At 32.2% G+C, this 25,649-nt stretch overlaps 1 protein-coding gene across 2 annotated transcripts in view; it reads left to right on the top strand.

Moving 5' to 3' along the window:
- Nucleotides 1–1,693: 1,693 nt before the first annotated feature.
- Mipp1 (Multiple inositol polyphosphate phosphatase 1) overlaps nt 1,694–25,649 on the top strand; it is a 51,038-nt gene continuing 27,082 nt past the window's right edge. Inside the window, exons 1-2 of one of the 2 annotated variants that reach the window (XM_089637677.1) lie at nt 1,754–1,768; nt 1,888–2,040. The gene's annotated coding sequence lies outside the window, so the exon portion shown is untranslated. Of the gene's footprint in view, nt 1,769–1,887; nt 2,041–25,649 lie in introns of both variants that reach the window. The other variant, XM_089637675.1, reaches the window with a different exon arrangement.

Raw genomic sequence — 25,649 nt, 5'->3', positions numbered from 1 at the left:
AAATATCCAGGTCGATTTGAAAAACTTAGAACTAAAATAAATTAAAGTTATGCTGAGAATAAATTCTGTTCAAAAGTTACAATAATATGTTAATATCCTAGGTCAAAGAAATATTTTGATGTTAGTATCCATTTATATAATATATGTTATTTATATATGTGATTTATAAAAATAATATTAGACAATTTTTATAGCGCCGTTTTTGTGAGTTATCACCTCAGAGGCGCTTTACAGTTGATGCAAGTATTACAAAAAATATAAATATTACCAAAATAAAGTGAAGTTAAGTGAAGTAAAATGAATAACAGAAACGGGAGACATGAAGATAGAAGATGGAGACTCTGCAGCAAGAATCCTAGGTGGTGAAGAAACTGGACCAGCTGCTGCAGCGAGAGAGTCCACCAACAGTGCCAGCACGAGCTTCGTCATCCATCCAGGTATGTGTTTGTTGCTAATAAAGCGCTGACACCTGTGATTTATATAATATTTCTAATATATATGTGATTTTTATAATATATGTGATTTGTATAATATATGTGATTTATATAATATATGGTGATTTATAATATATATGTTATTTACATATATATGTGTGTGATTTATAGAATATATGTATTTTTTTATAATATGTGTAATTTATATAATATATCTGATTTATATAATGTATGTGATTAATATAATGTGTTCAATATAATATATGTGATTTATGTAATATATGTGATTTGTTTAATATTTGTGATTTATTCAATATATGTGATTCATATAATATATGTGATTTATATAATATATGTGATTTATATAATATATGTGTCCATAGAATTGTGGATTTTGAATAATCATACATTTACATCGTACAATCATTAACAAACATATTATTTGATATTTTTATCACCAATTATCATTTATGTATGTCGAAATGAAAACTTTTCCAGAATAGTTTCAAAATTTTAAAAACTTATTGCTAAATGCCAACTAGAATCCAATGGTATTCAAACGAATTTTCAGTTTGCAGTTCATAATTTTTTAATAGTTTTATTTGATGTATCTTTTGTCACATCTTCCAGTAAGGCCCTGTACCATGTTGTGATGTTACTTTAGGCGCTTTTTCCCAAACCAACGGCCATTTTACCTTACAGCTGCCTTCCAGTTCCCGCCGGCAACCAGCGCGGCTAGGAAAACATAACAACTAGTGATGGGCATTCTCGACATAGCTCAATAATCGAAAAAAAAATTCATATACTTTTTTTCTAATCAAATGTGTTTTAATGATGACTCACCGATATGGGTAAATGGGCAACGATCATTTTTGCACGCTTAAAAATCCAACGAGTTATAAAATTGATACAAAACACAACGATGGCGATTGATTGGCTTAAAAACCAATGACGATTTATTTCTTAATTGTTTTTATAGACGAAAAAAATATGATAAATTCTAAAAGGACTTTTTTCGGTTGTCTCGAAATAGCAATCTATAATTCTAATGATACTAAAAATGACTACTTTTTTTAACGGAAATTGTCGAAAAAATTCTCTTCAGCGATTAATTTCACTGAATTCGACTTAATGTAAGACGATTATTATTTTTTAATTTATATCTCGATTATGCACATCGCTACTCGGAAAACACAGGGCCGCCGAGTCAGTAACTCAGGCCATAGATTCCGCATTCAGCAACCATCAGTAACTCTCCGACATTCCCCGCGTTCAGTTGCGCGCACAATTTAAGGCGCCAATTCCGAGTGTTCGAATTTTAAAATTTAAAAAAGGTAAATTGAAAAAGTTTACTTACAATTTAACAAACAAGATGGCCGCAGAGATAGTAATTTATTTTGTTTTGTAATTGTTTTTTTTTTGTTATTTGTTTGTTTTTGTTATTGTTTAGTAGTTTTCTGGCGACCTAGATTGTTTGCATTCCCACATACATACCGGTCTACGCCTCTTTTTGTTTATCTGCAGGTGGTAATTTGTTGTTTTTGTGGTTGAGCTTTCTTGTCGCCTGTGTTGAAAGAATACATTACTTTTATAACTGTTCAATTTGGTAAGTACAAGATTTCAATAATGTATTAATAATCTGGAAACATCAATCGATTGATATTTTATTTATTTTGATTTTACTATTGTATCGATAATAAATGTTTACAGTTTAGATCATGTTGTAATATTTAACACTATTTCTACAATTTACTATTTATTTTTCAATTTTAAAATTATGTTCAATTACGTTGAATTACTAACAACAAAAAAATAATAAATCTTTTTTTTTACTCTTTAAAGTGACATAAACTACGTATTTGTAAGTGATAGATTTAGTTCTTGTCAGGGTAAATTATTATTTATATCAGATAAAGTACAGTTGTATAGCGCTTGCTTTGAAGGAAAATTATAAATACAAAGGATATTGTTACGCAATATAAAGTGTCAATTTCATTGTACAACGAAATTAATACATGGGATACCGTAATACGTTTCAGTTAAAATAAGCAAGAAGTAATATAAGTTAAAATTTCTAAGTAAACCCAGTTTTGCGTTTAACGTGTTCTCTAAAGCAGATTTGAGGGAAATGCTACGATTATGATTATTTATTACGATTATTTCTTTATGTTGTTGAAAATATTAATTTGTGGCAAAAGAATTTCACTGTACTCTTGATCTTTGTATCTTTTTGGGGTCTGAACCTGGTTCGTTCTGCTTCAGGCTCCTTCATACTGGTATTCACCGGAGTACTGTTTTTTTTTACCGTAAGTAGCAGCCAGAATATCACTCTGGTCAAAGACTACCAATCAGAATCTAAACGTTGCTTGAAATGGCTTTGGTGACCAGATCTGAATAGTCGGATTCACCATTATCAACTCCTCTTCTCCTCCCATTACACTCAACCTCACAACATTCCGAAAATGCCCAATTGGGAATACCGTAGTTCCCCCGCCTCCGGAACGTTGGGAGAGGTATTCACATAAAAAAACAATAGTATTAAATTGACATGTGTAATCTTTTGTTCCTGAGAATGTCTTAGCACGATCTAACGACAAGTAGACATAACTCAAAGCACATTCTGTCCATGTGATAAGTATTTACAGACGATTTCTCGCCCGAGGGCTTCTAACTTCATAACGAACAATGGAATGAAATCCATGAGACAATATTATTATGTATTTCGAAATAAACATTTCCGAGGAAACCCCAAGTTAGTATCGAGTCTTTTGAAGTCATTGACTCTCAGAATGAAAACGTTGCTTGAAATGGCTTTAGCCGTTTTTGTTACCAGATCTGAATAGCCAGGTACTTCCCCACCTTTCTCTTCTCCATCTCTTTCCATACCCCATTACCTTCAGCCTGACAAAATACGCCAATTGGGGATGCGGAGCAATTGACACTCAACCAGAGAGTCATTTTGAAAATTCGAACTGATATGTCGAGAATTCGGACAAGCGATGAAGTACCTACCTATTATATAATATTATGATAGTCGTTTTCAAAATTGGAACTTACGTGTCAAGAATTCAGACAAGTGATAAAGTACCTACCTACAGTATAATATGTTTTTTGTCAGAAAATTATTTTGATTCTATATTTGAAATGCGTAATTTATGACGAGTAAGGTCGGATTTTGTGATTTTCCAAGGATCTGCGCTTTTTCCATTTTCAAGAAAGCGTTATTTACTATTTAACTAGATTTACTAACATACATTCCGTGGTTTTTCTAAAAATATAAAAATAATAAATTAATTAAAACATATTTTATCATACGTATTTATATCCATATTTATAACGCATATATATTTATAAATACAAATTATTATATTATTCTCACAGATGGTTACAATATATAATGAACATTCCATTCAATATTTTTCATCGAATACCTACCTCATGTCTTGTAAATCAGAAAATTTTCCGACTAGTGAGATTATTTTTCAGACGTCATGAAATTTGTGCAGTTTTTTATCTGTCTGGAATTTCTAGATCAATGCCCGAAACACCATTTCCGTCATGATTTGAGATGTTACCTAATAATAATAATTGGATTATTAATTCACTTAAACAACTGGCAAAGATCAAGCCAGGTCGTAAAGTTAGGCACAGATCATCGTTTCAATCAAGAGCTATGATGCTTTGAAATTTTCATTTAAAACTACAGCCAAAGATCAGACGTCCTGAAATTATCACAGCTGGTTGCTGCCCGAAAGTATTAGTTCAACACAACACAACTATTTTCACCTTGTGAAGTCGTGTACATCATGAACTATGGAGTTTTGAATTACTCATTTTAAAGCTGCTAAAAACAACGAGCAGTTGCTCGTTTTTTTGTCTGAATTTTTATGGTCAGCTCAAACATTTTCTTTTGAATATTTAAAATATTGACTGTAAAAATCAAAAATCCAAAATTAGAATTGCTACAAACGCAACACATTTTTCCAACAAGAAGGAGACACTTCCAATGACTCGATAGCTGTTTTTCGCGATTTATTCCCTGAAATGGCAATTAGTCGCTGATGAGACATCAATTGGTCACCGAAGAGTCCAGATTTAACGCCTGCTGCCTTTTTTCTATGTGGCTACTTAAAAAGTAAAGTATTCAACCCATTACTACCTAACTTGAATGTTTTAAAACGAATAATCACAGACGAAATCAATTCAATAAACACAGATGAAATCAATGCAATAATCACCGATGAAATCAATGCAATAATCGCAGACGAAATTAATGTGATAATTACAGACAAAATCTAAGCAATTATCACAGATGAAATCAATGCAATAATCACAGACCAAATCAATGCAGTAATTGTAGACGAAATCAATGCAATGCAGTAATTACAGACGAAATCAATGCAATAATCATAAACGAAATCAATGCAATGATCATAGACGAAATCAATGCGATTCCAATATAGATTCCAAGATAACAGAATTGTGTAATTATGACAAAATAACATATTTAACAAGCATTTTTTTTAAATATTTGCCCTTTAAGACCCTATAATCTTTATTTATTTAAATAAATGAAATTAAAATACTTGGTTTTAGGTCACTTTATTGATAGTTTTTAAAATTTATTAATAAAGTGACCTAAAACCAAGTATTTTCATTTCATTTATTTAAAATTTCAAGTCACAATGTGTATGCTTTTGAAAAAAAATAAAATATATTAGAGCTGTAAAAGTCTTCGTCAAGGACACCAAAAGTATAAATATCTACGTCTCAATACCCATACTAAAAACTCTAAAAGATATATGTTCAAAATTCTAACTAATGTGTGTGTTTAGAAATTTTTTTAATTACAAGCATGAAAAATCACGAAAATAAATCCTATTTGGAAAAGGTTAATTCAAATTTTTTTGTTGAAATATCAAATTTAATATTTTAACGGGTAGGTACTTTATCGCTGGACTGAATTTTTTAAAACAAACAATAACTCCACTGAAAAATATTATGGTTTAATAAATATGTTCATATAGATGAAGATTTTTTATATTTTAACTCTCTCGTCTGTACCTATATTTTTGGTGTGTGTTATTTTTAATGCGTAAACCTGTTATTTATTAGCTGTATTGAATTACGTATTATTCAAACAAATTATATTTTTAGCAATAAACTAAAAAAAAACGTTACATAAATGTGAACATAGTTTGTATTATTATTTACAAATAAATCTTTTGAAGTAGAACAAAATTGACGCAATATGATTGATTTCTATGAAAATCATCAATATTCATCATTCCATTTTCTAGCTCTCGTAATTTTCAATTCCCACGGATGTTTATTTGACTGTTCTCCGGGTTTAGAACATATCAAATACGTTATAATGTAAACAATTATCATGGCTTATGGTCTGTTTATTCGAATTTATAATAGCTAAGCAATATTTACTTAAATACTTCGTAACTAACTTCAACTGTTGTAAAATTTCATCTCATTTTCCACTCACATGCATTCATGAAATCTTTCACGTTTTGTAAAATTAGAATTTCAAAATATTACGGGGGGAACATTAACCGTTTCAAAATTTTTACTTTTACACTCGTAGTTACATACTTGTAGATTTTTTAGTTTATTTATTTTGATATAATATTTATGAGTCATTTATATAATAAGATCATTATACCGTCACATATTATATACTAAGATATTGTAACAGATTGTGTTCGCAGTAATTATTAATTTTGTTTACGCCTTCTTGTAACTCGTTGCAATCATCTGTAGAGCTAACATTTTATATAATTATATGCATAAAATAGGAAAACGGGATGATTTTTAACATATTTGATTTAATTTGTTTAGAAAAAGAACAATAGAGGCCCCATAAGGAGCCTTGAGATATCCCCGATTAGGACCTGAATGTTATGAAGATCTGATCACTTTTTTTACTCTATTCGTCATTTGTATGTATAATAGTGAATTAAAACGTAACTTACAAAATTGATAAATAATATAATTTTTTGGTTCTGATGTTACAACCCATTTTTTCACATATTATGTATTTTATATACAATTCAAGAAAACCCAGATTTTAGTCTTACGTTTTACGAAATTGGTAAGGTTATGTGCTTAGTTCCTATGGAATACGATAGTAATAATTTTTAACATGTCTTATAACTACATACTGACCCAGTATTTTTTTAATTGTTTATTTTTGATTTTTATTCATTGTTGGGACACTAGAGAAAAAAAAAGAAAAAAAACGTTTATAAATATTTATATTTTACTGCGACAGAACTTGTTAAAATAACCGGAAAAACCAAAGATGATTTCCATGATTATTCCATTGTGTTGTGTTCTATGATTCTTCCATTGTACTTTCTCTTTCGTTATGCTAGTACATATAGTGATAATCTTCCAAAGAAAGTGTTCCCATAACAACAAAAGCCCTCACATAGAAGATATTAATACATAATTAAATCAATTAGCTCACTTCTATTCTGGCAAATATTTAACACTGGCAAAGAACAATAGTAGAAAAATAATACGAAAAGAATATGTTTCTAAAGAGATTACACAAATATACATTGTTAGGAATTTCTTACTGCTATGATTTAGTATAATAGTTTTATATCGAAAATTATACCTGAAATTCCACTTTTTTTCTAAATATCGTTGAACAATAAATTGAAAAACACAAATGGATATTTCAAAGGTCTCAATCGAAATAATATTGCAGATTGAAACAGTAGCTTTAATCTACGTCATAGATTCTGTCACCAGAAGATCATCATCGTGAGATGTGTTCCTCAAAGATGTTAGCATATGACGCCGTTAATCTTATAATATGTATTAATATTTATTAGTCATTCGTTCAGATCGTTTACGTACCTATTCGAAGGTCAACTTATTGAATATTTGAGAAACAGAGGAATAGGTCGATGAGTGGGAAGAGGTGATCTAACCTTCTCGAATAGTAAACCTTCGAGTTGAACGCGATTTTGTATAGTTCCTGTGTCGTAAACTTTGTAATGATCATTTGAACATGAACACATTTGAGGAGATTAGACACAGATAATAAACAAACTAGTTATGGTCTATAGAGCATAAACTAATAAATACTGAAGCCATAACTTACCAAATTAATGCATCATCCAACACTCTTCGATCGAGATATCAATACTATTTTTTCACATTGAACAATAAAAAAATCATTCCTAAAAAAAGAAATTTTTTATATATATATATTTTTTTTTTTGTTTGATTAAGAATTGAACCTTCCTTCCCAGAGTTTGGCCATTTGCTGCTGCGAGATTTAAACATATCTTTTAAAACTTAAAAAAATAAAATAAAAATTGGATTGACTGAAGATTTAACATTCCTCTCAGGGACTGGAGACAACAACGCTAACACTTAAGCCAAATTCTAATTTGGTAGTGCCGACATTTATTTCGTAAATTAACTGCTCTATTTTTTATTTATTAAATAATGTCATCTAATTTCAGAAAAATGCGTATATATGCGAGTGTTTATGCGTGATTGCTACCATAAGTTCATAGAATGCATTGTCATCGACAACAAATCTTTCTGCCGAGTTTCAGCATAATTCATTCAATCACGAAAACAAAATCGATATTCAAATGGTTTTATTTCACAGAATTTGAATAATTCATCAAATTTTAACGTTAATTCTTAAGTTGTTCTCGTAAGTTCTGTGAAAGTCCTATTCGAATTCTGTTATTATATCGTTATGGGCCAGTTGCTTCACAGAATTGAAATAATAACATAACTTGGATAGAACTTTCTGGGAAATTGAAAATTAACTTGATGAATTTTCCAAATTTTGTGAAACAACCCGCCCTTAATGACTCTTTTTGACATTTGAATTAATCATAACCCCGTCTCATAATGAAAATGACCTTGCAAGCGGAAAAAGTTAGGTAGACCTACACATTCTAAACAGAAAAGCTGTAACTCTACTCTATAGGTACCTAATATTCATGACGTCAGAGAGATTTTGCAGCTTCATTCAAACATTTTTTTGCTTTATAGCTGAGTCCCGTTTGATGACCTAGTCCCGTTTTAACTGGACCGTTAGGCATTTCGTCTGTCTGTAAATTTATTTGTACCCTTTACGTTTTCTAAAATCTGCTGCATTGACTTTATTATTCAATCAAACCTTACTTTGACTAGATGGCTAACTTTGACTAGGTGGTTAAGTTTGACTGAGCTTTTCAATATTATGGTACCTACCTGCCTGAAGAAAATTTGATTAAAGAATTTTCACTGACATAGTATCGTTTCTTTGGACAAATTGTATAATTCCTTATTTAAAATTTTAAAAATACATATTATATCGATTAAGTTTAAGTACCTGCTTCCAAATCTTGTGATTTCAGAGGGAATATTAGTTTTAATTTATTAAATAAGAGAAAATTAGAAACATTATTTTTTGTACGATAGGTTTACTGTTTACAGAACTACTAGTTACGATTCTCCGTGACTAGTTTAGATAGATAAACCGAGATAATATTTAAATAACTTAATCTTAATATGATAGAAAGCAAAATTAGAACCCAAATTAATCTCTATTACTAAATACTAAATAAAACATACAAAAATAATAATAAACAGAAAATTTTCCCAATTAATTAAAAATAACAAGAAGTTCATATATTGATACATCGATAACGATGTATAAACAGTGTATCAATCAACACGAGAATAGAAATTTGTTTAAGAGTGTTTAAAGTAATTTTTTAGGCCAATATTTATCGATCTGTATACATTTCTACTTCCCTATGAGATCATTCTTTTGAACATAAATTCGTATTTTTAGTTGCGGGTTTTAAGAATTCTAATGTTATACTTCAGTACTTTCGCATCACTTTAGTTCAGTTTGCAATGTTTTCTGTGTATTTAATATGCGTTATATATACCTTATTTTTTCATTTTCCGTAAAAAAAATACTGTTTTAGAAAGTAATTAACACTTTTTACTTAATTTTTTACTCCAATCGTAGAAAAATTGAGATATATAGATATTTTGAAAACACATTCGCTTTGTTTTAGGAATTTTTGAAGAAAACTAATTTCTTTTTCATCTCGTTCGTATAATAAAAATTTTTGAAATAATTTTCAAAGTTAAACCGATTGTTACGATAGCGACGTGAAATATGAATTATTCATTTTGACTATTTTTGGGATTTTATTAATGGCATCCATTATTGAGGCAAACTGGAAAGAATTATTATTTTTATTTCTAACGTTAAAAAATTACGTATTTCCACATGATAGAAAAAAAATAATTGAACTTTGAAACTGTAAAACGTTTTTATGAAATCATTTGTGTCCGAAAATTGTATTACAAATTTACTGCACATGTTTAAACTATTGAAATGTATGTAAAAAAAATTGTATTTATTATCAAAGTCACCTTTCCGAATAGAGTTACTCTGTTATACCATTTTTATAAGCTTATCACAACGATACGACAATCTCAAAAAAATCTATAAATAATGCTAATTTGAACAAGTACAAGTAGTTAGTTATGTACATCGATAGACACTGATAACTGATATATCTACTTTACAATATGTATAAGTGGCACGAAACTAATATAATCGTTGACGAATTTATAGCATTTTTCTTTGTCATATCTAAAAAAACAGCTCAACCATCAATAAGTTTGAATATAACTAGAAACCAACTACACTTATAATTTACATCTTTGACACTTATTTTCGAACCGCCTTTGCATTCACGTTCTATTTTGAAGTGAGTAATTTCTGAGTGTTAGTGAGACTTATTCAGATATGAGTTATGATGAATGTGTTGTAGCCCAGCTACACTACTCGCGAAGTTGATCGAAGTTGACCGAATACGATAGTGTGGGCACGAACTTCGCTTCGCTTCGGGCAACTTCGCTTCGCTTCGCCCGACTTCCGATTGTTGTCGGTAAATGCGCCCGAGTCAAAGGACTCGAAGCGTCACGGCATAAATAAACCAATCACTGACTGGTTGGACTGAGTTACTCGCGAAGTTGCACGAGTGTGTGGGCACGCACTTCGAACTTCGGCTAACTTCGTCGAGGACTTCGTCGAAGCGTCGAAGCGAGTAGTGTAGCGGCCGCTTTAAATGAGCTATGTTGAATGTGTGCGTAAAAGTAAGGGCGAAAACACCAAAGTCGCCCCGCGATTTAAAAAAGAGCCCCATATCACGATACCTACATTTCTACAGTTATTGTAATTGTGAATAGTGATTTCGACTATAAATATCTGTCTACGACAAATTAAGAGGAAGCTACAAGCCAAAAATGTGTATATTCTTTGTATACCTTATATTGTAGGTAATGTGCATTAAAATCGCTTGACAAACGGAGTCTGGAAACATTCGATTTCAAGCACATACTGGTTTTTATTTATTTCGTAAATAATTTTATAAAAAAGCAAAAAAGTGAAACTGTCACAGATAATCTTAGCTATAATACTGTATTTTTTTAAGTTGTTTCCTTTACGCGTTCATACATTTCTATTGAAAAAAAAGGTTTTTTTTAGTACTTTACATTTATATTTTTCATTGGGTAATTTATTTTTTTATTTGTATTCTACTCAAGAGAAGCGATAGTACAACCTTCAATTTATCTAAAGCATATTTTTGGTATTCATAGTGTACACCAATTCGTTATAAAGATTAATCAAAATAGTGATTTAGCATTAAGCTTCCCCTTAAACATAGAAACATAGTACTTCTAATACAGTGGAAGCACCATTGAAAAATATGCTAAAAATATGGTAGGAGAAACACCACTGGGACAACAGAAAGGGGCACAATAATACCCATGCCACGGTACTACATAAAGCCGTTAAACTATGTCGTTATGTAGCCACAAAGCTAGATAACGACTTGTTGAGTGTACCGTGTTTATCTGGAGACCAGAAAAACTAGAGGGCCTAGAAAACGCACAGCAGAGAGGGAATAGTTAATAAGAGGAAAAAATATTGGAGTTACAGATCCTCAGACAATGATATCAATGGAAGGAAGGATGTGAAGTATAATCTCAACACTGAATAAACTAAGGTCAAAGAAGACACACCTTGTAATATTCATTGTCTCCTGGTATTATACTTAATTGTTATGCAAATAGCTTTAATAACGGTGCCAAGTTATAATTTACAATGATGACGTTAGGTAGCCAATTTATAAATAATTACAAATACATTTAAAATATATTATTGCCCATGTAATCATACAAAAATAGCAGCTAAAAAACATGGGAATTAGTTGAGGACAATGATGGTAATTCTAAGCTTGACATGATTGTCAAAAATGACGAAAAATAAGACAAAGATCCCGATAGGACAGAGATCCTGGGTTCGTTTCCCAATTCCGTCTGTTGCCTTTTTTCTGTGTCTTGTTCTATGTCATGTGTCGTTTAGATTTATTAGTATTATCTTTTTGTTTTTCTTTTTGTGAGTCCAAACTGCTCCCAACCGTTTGTATCCATTGAGATTATGCCATTCCCATTTGGGATATGTTGTGAGGCTGAAGGTAATGGGGAGGGGAAGGAGATGGGGAAGAGGATGCTGGAGAAGTACCTGGCTATTCAGATCCAGTCACCAAACACGGCCAAAGCCATTTCAAGCAAGGTTTCAATTCTGAATGGTGGTCTTACACCAGGGCGATACTGAGAATATCTTCCACTCTGGAACGTGCGCAAATATACTATATATTATTTTTAATTGTGTTTAAAACACAAATCAATAAAATTTACTTGCGCACGCCGGATTTGAACCCGTGACCTCTGACTGACTCTGACTAGTCGAGAGCCTTACCCCTCGACCACGGAGGCCGTCAATTGACAATATTTTAAAATCTCTTACTACGACAACAGTAAGCGGAAAATGTTACTTGTGTTGTGATGGAGGACTTAGCCACCAGTTGTGAGGAATTGTACTAAATACGCCTGGGTGGGAACCAAACGCGATTTCAACTCAGCCACCGACCTGTCAAATGAATAAATATTTTCTTTGATCTCGGTCATTCTAAAATCTAAAACAAGGAATGTTAAGCTTTCGTTACTAACAAATGCAACTTTAAAAAAAAACTAATGTATGGATTCTGTTTATTCCAGGACTTTTTTGGTAAATGTCCAACTCAAAAAATGAAAAAAAGATAATATAGACACGTAGGTTCTATGACTAAATTCTAAAAATTGGTTATGATTTCGACCAACACACCTTATCCCTCGCCTATGCCGAGTTTGCATCATCATTGTAGAAACAATTACACTTACAAATCGTTCATCTGTTGTTGTTACTCATTTAGAATCTTATTCACGTAAATTCCAGTCAGTACTCAGTACTGGCTCATTACAATGGGTAAAACTGTTAACGGTAAATGTTTCATTTGGAGGAATTCAACCACCGACCATTTGCAATGTGTTATGATTTGTGGTCAATTCAATATCCATTGTTGTAGATACGTGTGTTACTCATTTTGCTGGATTTTTTTATGATTAAAGGTGGAAATCAGTGGTTAACTCTGTGAGTACATATTATGGCTCATCACATTGTTTTCTATTATTCACTTCTTAATCAGAATACCTAGTAATAGTAATTTTAATAGTTGAAAGCCCGTCGATAAAGATTTATTTTCGAGGAGAAAGAGAATATATTTGAGGCTCAGTATATATCGTGTTCCACGGTCATACAGCTATACTTTGGGGGATATATTTCATGAAAAAAAATTGCCATCGACTTGTGTATCACTTATAATATTAAGTAAGATTCCTTCCTTTTAAAAAAATCATTTTGTGAGTGGTGTTTATCTCTATCTATTCATCTATCTCTCTTCTTCTATCTATATATCTATCAACATATAAGTAAATAGTATATATACTTATACACTGAAATCCATTTATACACGGTGGATACGTTCAACGCAATACCGTGTAAAAAAGTATACTAACCACAGACATAGGAATTAATAGACGAGAAGATAATGGCGAGGGGTAAAATCAACTGTTGAAGAACGAAGGGAGTGAAGCTGACTGTGATTCGTCAATAAATCAATCTGACAGTAAATAGGCATCTCGCATTATAATATCACCATTTACTTCTTAAAAGTAAAATCTGCTTTTGAATGAATAGACATTTTTACATGGGAGCGCAAATTACTCGCCACGTTATGAACAAATTTGCGAAGTCCAAATTCGGCAAAAAAATTCGGTTCTATTTTCAGACTCGAATATTTCGTTTAAGTATTTAGTTAAGACACTTTTATAAATGTTCATAATTTACTTCCCAGCAACCAACCAGCTTTGTGTTTCGCGTCCAGACGTTTCTCGATGTGATAGTAACAACTGATTCATATTATACGATGTGAATATGCTTAAAATAAAGTAAAATAATGCTTATATATGGAATGTAATACGACAATTGGGTTTATTCTCTTTTTCACATCTATTTTTACAAGTTTTCATAGTACAAGTCAACATTTTGCCGTCTTATTTCGTAAAATGAACCGATGATGCCTCGACCATAGTTCGCACAAGAATGATGACGTCACGTTTTCAAATTTCACTTGAGGCCATACGCGAGCACAGCCGGCTCCAATGGAACCGGTATGGGGAGTGGGGATAATACGCTTTTAATCACTTAGGGCAGGTCTACTAATATTCATATGTCTATGATACTAACATAAAAAATAATTGTGGATTTTTCCCACCTTAAAAGCAGAATTTTTACACTTCTTGGTGAAATTTTGCACACCTTCAAAACAGGAAAAAGATTTGCTGTCCACATTAGATTCCTAAAAACTAGACTAGATTTCAGCTAGATTTCCTATAATATAGGTAGAACATACGTTTGTCTGGAGCAGCAAATAAAACGATGAGCTTTTTTTCGTAAAATTTGTACAGATTTTCCAGTATTAAGTATATAAGTCAAGATCAACTCGATTATGTTAAGCGCTTAACTTCATTTCCATATTGAGCTTTCAGACGTCAAATTAACTGTCAAAAATAAGGCAAGACGCTAGACACCATAAGATTGTTTCATATTTTTCATTTTCCATATCTCGTGCAGGGTATTACGTAATTCGAATTCCGCTGACTTGCACTGCACCGGTGGTGCATCGATAATTAATTGATTGCAATCAATAGTTGCAAGGTTCCGTTCCCTCTGCTTATTAATTGAAGCAATGTGTCAAATGATCTGTCAGTGACGGTGAAATATGTGCAAGCGGAGTGAAATATGCGGAAAAGCAGTAAGCGAAGTAGGCCAACGAAGGCAAACACTTTGATGTGTTTTAAACGCTTTCCGCGTAAACATCTGTAGGCAATGTTAATTCGATCAGCTGATTGATTGAACTTTTAATATCAAAGGTGATTTGTATTGTGCTGCCTGTTCGACGTCCGTGAAAGGTTTTAAAGTAATTATAATGACTAGCATTTTTTTTATGCATGCGGCAATTAGTAGGGCTTCGCCCAGTTTAAGTGATACTAACAACAGTTAACCTATAATAACCCAACCTATACTAACCTAACCTATCATTTTATCATACATACAAGTACATGTACATTTTATTATACATATAAGTACACGACAGATTTGTTGGCAAATTTTACAATCAACGAAGCGTTTCTAGCTTCCAATTGTGTTTTATGTTTTTTGTTGGGTTGGCAGTGCCTACTTTTCCTTTTTTTTTATTTTTTTTTTTTTTATAGTGAATACCTCACAAGAGTCCCAACTGCTCCCGTCTGGAGCCAGTGAGACTATGGCATCCCCAATTGGGGGATGTTGTGAGGCTGAAGGTAAGTGGGGAAGGGAAAGAGGAAGGTGGGGAAGTACCTGGCTATTCAGATCTTGTCACTAAACACGGCTAAAGCCATTTGGAGCAACGTTTCAATTCTGAATGGTGGTCTTACACCAGGGCGATACTGGTAGTATCTTCCACTCTATCTACAAACATACGCGTATTATGCGCGAACTCCATATCGGTGTTCTGTCAAAATGGTGCGAAATATTTATTTACGTAAATAATATTAAATATCAATATTTTTTCAATCGTAAATGCATAGAGTTGTTGTTTATTGTCATTAAGTTGAATCAAATATTTGTTTTCTTTAATGCGTATTATGCTATTATGCCACCAGAGGTGCGCTCTGTCGGCCAATAGGGAAACTACTCCAGCAACCGGTAAAGGAGGGATTGACATTTTCAAGGAACCTTAGAATGCGTGATATTTTGCGGAATTTACCGGAAACATAAGATTTGAATTCGACCAATCAGAGGGCCTAAACCGTCCAGACGCTAGCGTAATAATACTATCAGATGTCATATTACTTATGGATGTTCAAAAACAATGCATTACTTTGCAATATGCCCTGCCCAATTAGTTGACTAGATATTTTCACCTTCCTACTACCTAGATACTAAACCGTTCAGATGTTAAAAATACAAGTTTTAACTAGCGATTTTTTTCGATTTAGATACTAACATTTAATATTAAAATCACAGATAAAAGAGATGGTGCAAATATGTTCGGTCGGCCGGTTAGGAACTGTCCCAATTGTTCCCGACCGTAAATAGCCTGTGAGACTATGGCCCCAATTGGGATATGTTGTGAGACGTTGTGAAGAAAGGGGGAAGAGAAAAGAGATGGCTATTCGGAGCTAGTCACCAAACACGGCTAAATCCAGTTCAAGCAACGTATCAATTTTGAATGATAGTCTTAGATCAGAGCGATACTGAGAGTATCTTCCACTCTGGAACGTGCCGCAAATATAATACAATAAATTGTGAAAGAACACAAATTAATTAAATAAAATTTACTTGCGCACGCCGGTTTTCAACCCACTACCTCAACCACGGAGGTCGTCAAATACCTTAGACCAAGAAATCCGTTATTTATTCAAGAAAGAATTGCGATTTTTAATTATATGTGATCTATAATTTTTTTTTAATTAATAAAATATTGATAAATTTAATAACCTCTTAGATGTAGGTAGGTACCTACGAGTAATTCCAATCTCTTTGTGAAAATGAGGTAGGTACTTTCACCAGTAAACACATAATTAACTATTTAATTTGATAACCACAAGACCATCAAAATCATTCAAGTTGGATTAACAATCAAAATCATTAATTCTGTTTTAATTTGGTTTGATTTGATGAATAAATTTCCAACATTCTAAATTTGTCGTTAAAAATATATTGCTGTGATAAAGTAACCTTCTGTTTGTTGGCCATCAACATTATTCAAGTCGGGTAAACAATAAAAATCCTGTTTGAATTCACGCAGAATTCCACTTTCTTTAGAAGGCTCATAATAGGCATTGAGTCACGCGTTATTATTGTAAGGTAGGTAGCTTGTAGTGTAGAGGTCATGTTTGTTACAGATGGGATGACCACAGAGTTGTTATCATAAATGAGACAACGGTAGTACAGAGAAGACGTCTAAATTACCTACGTGTAATAGTAAGTTTATAATGTTTAATTGCTTTTTAAAAACATCTATTTGAATTTAGATACTGTTTTCTTGATAGAATTACTGAATTAATGAATGAAGTGGAATCTTGGAAGTCGAAATTAACCCACTTCCTGACATCCAATCGAGCTGAAACTCTGCAGAGAGACTCGTTGTCGATGAAAATGCATTCTATCAACTTTTTTTTGAAATTTGGAAGACATATGATATTTAATTAGTAAAAATTTACAGTAGCTAGCAGTCCACAATAGTGCTGGTACCTGGTACCTACCCTGATGTACGGAAGTAAGGCATGGAACTGGCAGAGAAAGGATGAAAGTAGACTGAATGCTGTAGAAATGAGATCCCTGAGGCGTATGTGTAGTAAAACCATGTATGATCGTGCAAAGAGTGCAAGGCTGATGTAAGCGTAATGAGGAAGATCAAGAAATGGACGCTTAGATGGTTTGGGCATGCAGAGCAAATGAGCGAAGAAAGGAGTGTAAGGAGAATATACGATGCAAATGTGAATGGTAACAGAAGTCGGGGACACCCGAAGAAGACATGGCACGACCAAGTGAATCATATACTTGAGTCGGGCCATGTCAAGAGTCAGAATAATAGAAGAGTATGTATGAGACGATGTTTGAATGTGAATAAGGCAAAGAGTGTGTGCTAAGACCGAGTTGTTTGGCGGTCCGTCCTCTCTGCCTACCCCTGCGGGGAAACGGCGTGATGGATGGTTAGTTAAATATTAAATAAATGTCTCTACTATCCGATTAGAATGTCGACTCCAGTTTTAAATACGATTTTTTGTGTGCTTATTTTCCTTACTAATAATAATATTTGGATGATTTTTATAGCACCATTTTAGTGAAAAATAACCTCCAGGGCCCATGTAAATAATCTTAGGCGTTTTTCATTTCCCAGAATTCGTGTATTTCAAATAAAAAAATTCATTAAATGCTTTTGAAGTCATCTTATCCTTATAAATATCGGAGTGGTAAAAACCACTATTCAAAATAGAAATGTTGCGTCGCTCGAAATGGCATCAATTGGCAGTTGGAACTCTTGTGCGGTATTCACATAAAAAGACGTTGTAGAAGGTAAAAAGTAATTATTCAACAGCCGATCCGTTGAGCACAGGAATGGGTCGTAAAAAGGATCCACTCTCATAGATGACTAATAGTGTCGACCATGTAAAGATGTTGGGTACGATTTTGTCTTATCTTCCATCAGATCTGTACAACGCAACGTATAGAAAAATAAAGTGACGTCGTAGTTAAAATGATTTAATAAAAATGTGTAGTATTCACAAACTAACGTGTACTCAATATAAACTGACAACATACTTACGTTACGAGAGTCTAATTTACATATTTAGAAACATTCCCAAAACATTAATGTACAACTCTTCCTGTGCGTATAATTAAAACAGGTATTCAATTTGTGTTAGGTATAAAAAACGCATGGACACCAGTAGGACGAAACAAGAAGTCCTTGAAAACAGTAGTACGTAATCGTGGCCGAGTGAGATAATCAACAACAAGGTATTTGTACGTAACGGCTGCCATTGCCACAGGTATCATTGCGACACCATAAGATTAGCCTAACGTACTTAAAGACAGTATTATATTATCACTCGTATAGCTTGACAAATAACGTAGAAATTTATTCGATTCATTCTATTTTTGTCATTACTATGGACTATGACTTGAACACTAAGCTATCTACTCACTTTGTCTTTGAAATTTGTTCGAATTTTAAATTCAAGTTTCTTCGTTACTATGACAACACAAAGCTATCTACTCACTTTGTCTTTGAAATTCGTTCGAATTTCAAATTCAAGTTTCTTCGTTACTATGACAACACAAAGCTATCTACTCACTTTGTCTTTGAAATTTGTTCGAATTTTAAATTCAAGTTTCTTCGTTACTATGACAACACAAAGCTATCTACTCACTTTGTCTTTGAAATTCGTTCGAATTTCAAATTCAAGTTTCTTCGTTACTATGACAACACAAAGCTACCTACTTACTTTGTCTTTGAAATTGGTTCAAATTTCTTCACGTTGGAGGAAATGTAGGTATATTTTTTCTCCAAGTTCTTCAAGTTCAAGTTCATAACGGTTCCATGATAACTCAACACAATTACGATTCAACATACTTTTATTAACTAGCATTTTACCCTAACTTACGTAACCTATTTAACCTAGTTTTTATTTCATCACTTTTCATGACTTTATATCACTTTTGAAAGGTGCGTTGAATTGTCATTCATTATGATAGTTTATCCTGTCAAACAAAAGAAAACAATGTAATTCGTTTTTTTAACGTTTCTTATTTATAATTTGGATCTGTGATTCAGATTTCGATTATTTTGATTTAACATGATCAGTTCGACACATAAATTCAAAAAATACCTTTCCATGTAATTATCTTCCTTGCTTCCTCGAGTTAAATAATAATAAACAGTTACATTTACGAAACCAAAGCGCGAGCCGCAACACGAATTATGGGTAAGGAGCGAAGCAACATCACACCACACGAAACCACATTCGTGGCTTGACTCGCGCTTCGGTTCGTACTTGTGCGCACAACATTAGAATATGATGTAGAAGTTCTCATTTCTCATTCTCATTTCGGAAAGTATCTACCTAACCGTTTGGTTAAAATAAAAAAAATACGCACTTGGACCATTGTGTTTTTTTTCCAATTGACATTAATTATCCTTTGAGATCTTTTGGCATTTGTGGCGACGATGGTACGCCGTTATCTCTAGCCAGGCGATATTTAAAAATGAGGCAGGAGAGGGTGTCAAATCAATTGGCGCAGTGATCACGCGGATGTCATTTGTCAAGGTAACAGATCCCATAGAACTAAATGATATTCCGCGGCAGTTCCCCCTTACCCGAGAAAGACTATAGCGTAGAGTGGACACCTCAACATATATAATCTGCATAGGTCACTCCCAAACAAGCGTCGATGCGTATGAAGTAATGCGCCTTACCATCAATATTATTGTCTAGTGTTCAAAGAGGTATAACTTTATTTAGTTCTAAATTGTTTTACTCTGCTAAAAGCCAGATATGATTTTAAGTCGATTCCATCTTTTGAATGTTGGACTGTATTAGTATTAAATATTTTTATTCTGCTAAAAGACAGACATGTTTACTTTCATCTTTTGATGTTGCTAGTTCTTATTTTTTGAAAGTAGGTAAATAGATATATCATAGCTCAAAATAAAAATGACTTTACAACCTGCAAACTTTTACAAACTTCAGACATAAACAGCAATATAAATATCATAACGCCAGCGCTCACCGTTCAAGAGCTTACAGAACGAAATAGGTTCTTAGTTTCCCCACCCCGCTTCTCCCTTAGGTTTTTAAAAATATATAAGAATTTTTTTTTAAACCTCTTCTTACAACCAAAAATGATTTAAGATTTTCACGGCCAAAAGTATTTTTGCTATTTGTTTTTGGGGTGTTATGCCGTGTTGCGCTAACTCCTTCTTTAGCCAAAGTTTCGGACATCATTGCAGTGTCCATCATCAGGGCACATAACACATCTGCCCTGATGATGGACACTGCAATGATGTCCGAAACGTTGGCTAAAGAAGGAGTTAGCGCAACACGGCATAACACCCCAAAAACAAATAGCAAAAATCTTCTTACAACCACTTATTATTTACGTCACATTGAGGTGGTGCAAAAAATTTGTCGTATTTTCCCAATTTTATATCTACTCGATTCTCACGAATAATAAATACTAAGTTCATAACGATGTCGTACGTAGTACATCGTTTTACGCTTCGTAATATTTTATTTATTTATTTATTACACGCCCTAGTGGACTTTTCTTTAAAAAAATACAAGCATTTTGTATCAGAGTATCACTTAAAAATTAATACCATAAAGAAGAATGTAAACATAATGGCAAAAATGAATCCTCACGCATATAATTGAATTTAAAAGATTCAACAAAACAAAATAGTAGAAGCTGAGAAGTTATATGCGTACATTGGTCTATTTGTGTCTAGAAGAATAAAAGTGATAGAATATACAACATTTATACTGATTAGTTTTCAAATGAAAAAATATCACCCAGATCAGAATATTTGTTTCCGAGATTGTGAAGTCTCGGAATCGGAGAATTTTGGTAAGCTAGTGTCCTGGTGTTATTGAAGTAAAAAGGTAAGAAATGTCGGCATGATTTTTTGGTAGCATGGATATTGATACATTGAAGTAATTCGGGACAGTCAATTTTAAAATGTAGTATTCTTTGTAACAGTATTAAATCTGTGCTTATTCTTCTTTCTGAAAGTTTTAATAGAGACATTGTTATTGTTATTGTTATGACTCTGTGGTTATTCGCTTATATATTGGCTAATTAGATAAAACATAGTGCAAACAGGTTATTCAAAATAAATACTTAATAATGTTGCTTATTGAAACTCACTATTTACTGGAATAGTTCATTGATTATACACTAGGTGGCACTAGGCTACTTAAGAGGTACGCAATCTTTTTTTGTAAATATATCCACTGTGTTTATCGTGGTTATTTTTTGGGGTGTTATGTCATATAACGCTTCCTCCTCATTTGGCAAACGTTTAAGATCACCTTACAGTGTCCATCATCAGAACATAAGTACAACTCTCAAATCATATTCACTCTGACTCTTGTTTAAAAATCAACTTCCATACTACTTTTAGTAAAACTCTTTCCCGCACGGCATTTTAAATTTAAACAATAATAAACGGTATTTCAGAAATAGGTTAAAATAATTACAGCAATACACGGTGTCCGGAAATTCGTAGAACAAGCGGAAAACTGGTGAATCTACATGACATGGAGAAGTCTTTTACAACATCTTTTATGGAAATTAGATAACACTAATGGCTACTGGCCAAATTTTAATCATTGGTTCGCGGACCAAAGTTTTCATGCATCTGTAGAAAGTATTACATCACAATGTATCTTAATAAGGTTAACTTATTTAGTCAAAGTCAGGTGCACAAGAAGACTCAATGCTCAATTCCAATACAAATCAAATGCGGAAAGATTCAATGCCCAATTCCAATACAAATCAAATGCGGAAAAACTCAATGCTCAATTCCAATACAAATCAAATGCGGAAAGACTCAATGCTCAATTGCAATACAAATCAAATGCGGAAAGACTCAATGTTCAATTCCAATACAAATCAATGCGGAAAGATTCAATGCTCAATTCCAATACACATCAAATTCGGAAAGACTCAATGCTCAATTCCAATACCAATTAAATGCGGAAAGCAAACAAATTAAGTAATGAGTGAGTTCGCATATTTTTAATTGTTTTTTTTATAAACTGATTTGTTAAGTAAGCAAGGGAAAAAATACGTAGGTAAGTAAATTTTTGAATATCATTCTTTTTTAAAACTGCTATGTGTAAAGGGACCAAGGGAATAAAAATCAAAAAGTTAACTTTTCTGTAAAGTAGCAGCAAATACCTACATACATTTTTAATTTTGAAGATTGTTATTTAAGGAATGTGAAAAGGACGTAAGCAATAGAAATTACGTGCACATTGTGAAACCTAAGCAAGTGAAATAAGGAGCCAATACGTACATTTTTAAGGGCCAGTTAATTCACAGAACTTGAACAATTCGATAGTTAATATTCAAGTTCTGTTATTATTCGATTATTTCGTTTTGTTGTCGTTAAATGTTGTTATTTGTCAAAACAAACGTCAAAATATATCTGAATGAGTTGAATGTAACAAAAACTGGTTTATTTCTGGTCATGGCTGTGCTTCTTGATTGTGCAATGATTATATTGAAATTAGCGTGTCGCAAGATGATTAGAACGTATCCTCTTGATTTTTTAATGATTTCCCGACAATTTTATTTTTCCGCTTGGAAAAAATTTCATCGTTCTAACTAGGTACTTCTGGTGAGATGAATTTAATTGGCAATCATTCAGGTTTTTTGTAAATGTACCAATTTCATAACGCCGTAGCTCATCGTTTCTCTGATTCAATTTGCATTCAATAGTTGTGCGCAAATTATGTGCCTACACAAAGAAAAATGAGTATTGCTGATTTATTAAGAATCTCTTTAAAATATTGGTAATCCGCTTGAAAATGGGATAATAGGTTTCCTGATAAATTTATAGAAAAATGCGAATATATTATCACAATGTCGGAGGACGTGTTATAAAATCCCAATACGAATATATTATCACAATGTCGGAAGACGTGTTTATAAAAAAACTAAAATTTTCGCATTTTGTCATTATGTATTATTTAAGACAAATGCGGGTTGATAGTTTATCACGTGTTTACGTGTTCCGATTTATTAGGAAAATATTAAAAGTTTATCGGAAAACGGCCTACAATCCCGTTTTTAAACGGATTACCAATAATTTGAAGATATTGTTAATAAATTAGCAATACTCTTTTTTCTTCGTGTCCTCTTGTGAACGTGCCCAACTTTCCGATTTAAAGAAAATTAGACTTTATTTCTAAAATCGTGATTATTTTTAATAAATTACATTTGTTTAAGCCAATATTAAAATCTTGGAAAAAGTAGGTAATATATATATATTTTTAAATTAAAAACGCAATGTTAAAAAAACGTCCTTTCCATTGTAATAGTAGCATATATCAACGTATAATTTTATTTTTCAATGTATGTATTATCTGTCAAAACAGAAATAAAATAATTCATTGATCTTTCTGACGAAAACTTGGTGTTGAAATAAGTTAGGAGCGAAGCTAATTTGACGGAAATTGTGCAAAGTAATTCTTGTTGTAGTGCCTGAAGAGTTTCAAGGTTCATCCACGATCTTCGATGCACAAGGCCTTGAAGAACTCTTTCTTTGATCATCAAAATTAGTCATGCTAGTCGTTTACATTACTGTACATTCAAAGCCAAAATCGATTCAATTGATCGAAAGCCTGTACAAAGTTATTACTTTGAGCACTTACAAAATACATATTTCTTTTAGACGCTAGGTATAGATTTCTGATTGGAAAATGATCTGAATTAATTTTAAAACACTCAGAACAAATCGTTTGCATGGTGTAATATAAGTTAAAATTTAAAAAAATAACAGAGGTTTAGTGGAGTTGAAAAGAGGTTTTCTACGTAGTCAAATGTGACAAGCAATACTCATAAATATTTGCAGTACCTTGAATAGTGTTTTCAAAATATGTGATAAACGATGATTGGTATAACTACACCCATTGAAAACATCATTAGGTAAATATTTTTATAAATCGACGTCAGGATGTAGTCGGTTTCAGGTGTATTAGGTACTAAAAGAGAACAACGTGTTTGTTCCTAATAAACATAATCATGTGAGGCCCATAATACATGATATTTGTCGCATATCTAGAAGATTATCAACAAAGGTTACTTATTAGGTTATTTGTTAGGTTACTTATTAGGTATTAAAAAATATATATTTTTAAAATATATTAAGAAATATCCTTTCTGACCACCGCTTTGTAATAAAAACACGTATTAATTCATTAAATTGTGTTGCGGTTTCAAGTTGAAATTCTGTTATAAATAGATTACACGCCATTGGCAACGCTTATGCTATGTTAGGTGATGTTTTTAATCAATATTGAAGTATAAAGCTGTACTAGTTAAACAATTTTTCAATGCATAACGAGGTCACTGCATAAAAGGTTTTTTTTTTGTTTTTGTTTCTTCTTCATTCCTTTCACTAACTGTATACTAATGTACATTATTTTTTCTTTTGTCTTGTTTACTTATATAATCGTATTTTTCGGTCTTCTCTCTGTATTCTACTATGACTGTCAATAATCATGTATTTAAGAGGAAGCTACAAGCCAAAAATGTGTATATTCTTGTTATACCTCATATCGTTGATAATAGGCATTAAAATCGCTTGACAAACGGAGTCTAGAAACGTTCGATTTAAAGCAAAAAACTGGTTTTTATTTATTTTGTAAATAATTTTATAAGAAATCCAAAAAGTTAATCAAGTGAAACTGTCACAGATAATCTTAGCTATAAAACTGTATTTTTTTAAATTTGTTCTCTTTACGCGTTCATACATTTCTATTGAAAAAAATATTTTTAGTAGTTTGCATTTGTATTTTTTATTGAGTAATTTATATTTTTATTTGTATTCTACTGAAGCGAAGCGATAGGAAAACCTTCAATTTATCTAAAGCATATTTTTTGGTATTCATAATGTCCACCAATTCGTTATAAAGATTAATCAAAATAGTTATTTGGCATTAAGCTTCGCCTTAAATGGCACTTGTGCCGTTAATTCTAAATAATAAAATAAATTAGGCCAGTGTATCTACATAGAAAAAATCCGTTTTTGCATTTATTTATACATCCTAATTACGACACTTTTGCTTGAAAATATATACCCTCTTCGTTGCGACCTTCAACATATCAAAAACCAGTCACCTTGCATACAATATTATGAAGTAGGTATTATTTAAAATTTTAATAACACCTAATTTCGTCAATGCAGTCTGTTGCATATGCAGGCAGTGTGCAGGAATGGATTTGATCTACTTCCTTATTTTAATGGCCTTAATTGGTCTATCGCATGTGGACTAACTTATACCTTTATGAGCTTATTTCTAAGTTTCTGAGCTGCAAGTATAAAGTATAGATTCTTATCCAAACCTTCGTCCATTATAGTGATTATATTATTATTGTTTCGCTCTCCACTGGGAACGGAAAGCACAAAGTGAAAATGTCATCAATGACTTTGTGGT

This window comes from Hesperophylax consimilis, chromosome 12, assembly GCF_061612785.1.
Source record: "Hesperophylax consimilis isolate HC1 chromosome 12, BYU_Hcon_1.0, whole genome shotgun sequence".
NCBI classification, from domain to species: Eukaryota; Metazoa; Arthropoda; class Insecta; order Trichoptera; family Limnephilidae; genus Hesperophylax; species Hesperophylax consimilis.
Note: the sequence above shows the minus strand (reverse complement) of the source record. Positions and strands in the feature narration are given on the sequence as shown.